Genomic DNA, 4,738 nt, shown 5'->3' on the forward strand with positions numbered 1-4,738 from the left:
AAGAGCAGCATTGTATAGAGCTGACCCATCACAGATTCATCATTCCAAGAAGTCTGGAAGGTACTAACGAGTCCATAAGCCCAGAGATTCTGTTGTCTGTATTCTCAGTCAGCCTGTCCTTCAGAGGAGAGGTTTATGATATAAAGTTTGCCATAGCTACTTCAATGACTCCCTTGTATTTTGATAGGGACTATCAAACTTCTTGTCTGTCTTACTCAACAGTACATTTCAAGTGTCCAGTGTAGTGCTTTACACAGAATCGGTGCTCAATAAAAATTTGTTAAATACAAACAAACGGATTTTAAAAAGAGAATATCAATCGTGTTAGGATGGCAAGAGGTTCTTCCTAAGCCATATCACTTTTGAGTAGTAAGGAAAAGGACTTAGAAACTTTTACCAAGACATTAGCAAATACTTTTCTAGAGTACAGAATTTTAGAGCTGCAAGGAACCTCAGAAAATATCTAGTCCAACTCCTTTTTTTATACATACTGAGAAACATTTGTTATAGGCAGAGACCAGCTTGGAGGTCAGCTTTCCTCTTTTAACCACTGTGCCTTTCCTTTGAAGGAAAACCACTTTGCACACATATGGTTATCAACTCTTGAGTTTGATCCCTGGAAAAGAAATAATAATTTATCTAATTTTTTTCACCTGTCACAACAGTGGGTAAGCTTACAAATGAGTAAATCTATTTTGTTTATAGCTTTTCCCTTTGAATTTTAATTTTGGTTTCAGTGAGCTGAAATTTCCTTTGACTAAAATTTTAAGTCAGAATTGATAATTATATTTTGCTGCACAAATACATTATGTTTAGACTCTTCTAAGATTAAGCAGCCATAAAATGTACTGAACTTTCATGATACATTAGGTGATATTCCTGATCATTAGAAGGCATGTATTCATTCATAACACATTTACATACATTCATATCAAAACGTTTTCACCTAAATAATCTTCAATGATTCCTACTATCCAAAGACTAAAATACAAGTCCCTTCTTAGTATTCATGATCCAAGACTTACCTTTTGCCTACTTTAAAATTTTCCATTTGTTTGGAGCTTAAGCTCCAGACAAATGGAGGTGCTCATTGTTTTTTGTAGACACTCATAGTTTTCCAATCTTGTTGTTTTTGTTAATTCTTGTCTCTTTAGTGTGCACATGGCCATTATCTACCCATTTATCCATAAACAAATACCGCCAGCTCAGAGCCTATCTCAAATGTCAGCTTCTTAAAAATTCTCTTTCATACTCCCACTCTGAAGTATTCCCTCTTCTTTCCATATACTTCCAGTATTTTATCTGGTGTCTCAGTGTCCCTGTTGCTTCCTACATTGTATCATGGTACTTTAAGGAAATCTTTATCTGCCTATAAATTCCATAAAAGAACAATTTTTATCTGTTCCTCTTCATAACCCTTGTAGCACTTTTTATGTTGGGTATTCAATAACCTTGGAAGAAATTAATATCTCTAATAAGGACACAATGTAAGGGAAAAGGGCTTTTAAAAACTGTTAAAGTATCATATTCTTATTTAGGTACTCTATAAATATTAGTGATTGAAAAGGTGTTATAAGAACTCTATGGGAAACTTTAAAGTTTTCTGTTTTTGTTGTTGTTGTTGTTTTAATTTTATTTTTATCTCTTTTTTTTTTTTTGTCTACCTGAAAGTGGTTTGATCTCATCCTTACTTTGAAGAATATTTTCATTGGATATGAAATTTTGACTGACAGTCTTATTTTGTCTTTGCTACTTTAAATGTGCCATTTCATTATCTTCTAGCTCACATTGTTTCTGATGCAAAATCAGCAATCTTTATTATCCCTGTTCTCTTGTACACAATTTCTCTTTTCTGTGGCTGCCCTCAAGATTTCTCTTTTTCCTTACTTTCGGCAACATGACTATGAAGTGCCGAGGTAGGGTTCTCTGATATTTATACTATTCGTAATTTACCGAGTCTCTTGTATTTGTAAGTTGGTGTTTTTTCTCAAATTTGAAAAGTTCTTGTATATTATTTTTTCAAATATAGTTTTCCTTCCCAATCTCACTCTCTTCAACTTCTAGGGCGCCAATTAAACATAAATTAGACTAGTATATATTTTTCCATACATACCTGAGGATTTTGTTTATTTTTCTTCACTGTGTTATCTTTCTGTTGCTGAAATCAAATATTTTCTAAGTTATCAAATTTACTGGCTCTTTTTTAAGCCCATGAGTAAGTTTTTAAATTTCCGTTTTTGTCCTTTTCCACCCCAGCATTTCCAGTTGATTCTTTTTTTATAGTTTCCATTTTTTTCTGCTGAGATTCCCTACCCTTTCACTCATTAAGACTAAATTTACCTTTTTAAGAGAAATATATAAAGTTGCCTTAAGCTCTTTTTCTGCTTAAATGCAACAACTGAGCCATCTCAAATTTGATTTCTATCAGTTACCTTTTTTCTTGACTATGGATCAAAATTTCTTGTTTCTTTGAATATCTTCTGATTTTTTAAAGAAAATACTGGACTTTTTGGTTAATACATTGTAGATACTGGATGTTTTTTAATTTCTTCTGAAATGTATTCATTCTTGCCTCTCAAAAATATGATGATGAACAAAAGGGGCAGAAAAAAAGGTACATAATCTATGATTCCATTTATATAATATTCTAGAATAGGCAAAACTATACAGACAAATCAGGGTAGTAGTTGCCTGGGACGGGAGGTTGAGTAAACTGATTGCAAAGGGCCGTGAGGGAACCCCTGCTGATGACGGAAATCTTCTGTATCTTGAATGGAGTAGTGATTATATGGTTACTTGTTAAAAGTCATCAGCCTGCACAGTTATAATGTGTGAATTTTGTTGTATATAATTTATACCTCAGTAAAGTGTATTTAAACATTTTTAAACACTAAAGTGGCATGTCATAGATATGTGTTGAATTTATAAAATGTGCTGTATTTTGAAATGCTTGAGATGAAGAAAATTTGAGAGAACCTTTGTTTTACTCATTTTGGTATACGCCTAATCCTAGTACATTGCCCACTGAAAGTTACTGCTCAATACATTTTTTTAAAAATTCATGTTTATTTTCAGAAAATCAATTACCTTGAAATGTCCTTCATATTTGAACATGTCCTATTCGTCTCTAAATTAAAGGCATAGTTTCCTAAATGAAAGATCTTTATTTTAATAAGTGATGAATCTTTGTTTTTATCAAGGACTGTGCAGTAACTTACATGGTCTGGTGTTTCCAGCACCTCAACACATTGGCTCTGATCCACATTCTCCTTTAATCCAAGTTCTATTGGAAATTGGTTCAAAATTGTACCACATGAGATATGGATAAAAGTATTGTAAATGGCTGTCAGAGAGATATGGTAAACATAATGATTAATTTCTATGGAAGGTTACATTTTACCATGTGTGAATGTCTTTCCCCCCTCAGCTTTAGTGAGAGATAATTGACGTATAATACTGTGTAAGTTTCAGGTGTACAGTGTGATGATTTGATACACTTATCTATTGCTGCATGGTTACCCCAGTAAGATTAGTTAAAACATCCATCAGCTCAGATAATTACAGTTTTTTTTTGTGTGGTAAGAACATTTAAGATATACTCTCAGCAACTTTCAAGCATATAATACAGTGAATGTCTTTTAAAAAGTGGATATATTAATTCCTGCTCAAAGACAATTGCTCTCTGAAAATGAGATCAGGATGAAGAACAGAAATTTAAATTTACATGGGAAAATTTGCCCTGGATCAGGCTGAAAAGAACCATTATAATGCTGTGCACTTGGAAACTGTCAGCCTTTTGAGTTGTCAAACACTCCTTGGAATGAGGAGCTGCAGGCTGATTTTGATTCTGAGCCATTTGCTGTCATATAAATAGGAAGGCCAGGTTCATTAAAAGATGTACATTCTTTTCAACTCTGGATATCACAAGATCACTGATAATTTTGTGTTATCTTGTACTATATGTCTGTTTCAAAGTTTAGCTCTTCTGTCTTTTCTTAGGAATGCATTCTTGGAGCTCATGTCCCTGCATATAATTTATCTGGGATAAAAAATGGGATCCCTTTCAGTTTTGATTATAAAGCTCTTTGGGGCTATTTTGCTTTAATCTAATTTGATTGATTTGCTGCTTTTTGTACTTGCTGACAGATATTTATATTTTTACTTTAAAAATAAAGGAATAATGGAACTAACCTGGGGAAGGCATTTAGTGATGAGGGTATCTATTTCACAGTAAAGATTAAAGCTTGGAAAAAATACTTCTAAGTATTTTATTAATCATTGTAACATTATCCTAGGTAAATAGTTCTCCATATAGGTCAAATTACTTACCAGGTAGTGAAACCTATACTATATTGCTAACAGATTAAGAATTCATATATATTGGGTTGGCCAAAAAGTTCGTGAGGGCTTTTCCGTAAGATCTTAGCTACAGAATAAAATAACAGTAGTGAAGCAGTAAATCATGACCTGATTAAGGTCCTTCGCTCATCAAATGAGAACTCGGAGCTCAATAAGATAAATCACTGATTTTTCCATCCTGAATTACTGTCTCTCACTCTCCTCCCACTTTCCCTCCTCCTCCATATTTAAAATAAAACAAACCAAAAATAATAGCTTACAACAAACAGCTCTTACCTTTTCTACTGATATGGTTCTTTGCGATGTAAAATTCTGCAGAATATTTTTCCTTTATACTAATCTGTAACAAATACCTCTTCACTTTGTTAAGTCTTGTAGG

The sequence above is a fragment of the Balaenoptera borealis genome, assembly GCF_965194805.1.
Source record: "Balaenoptera borealis genome assembly, chromosome: 21".
Lineage (NCBI taxonomy): Eukaryota > Metazoa > Chordata > Mammalia > Artiodactyla > Balaenopteridae > Balaenoptera > Balaenoptera borealis.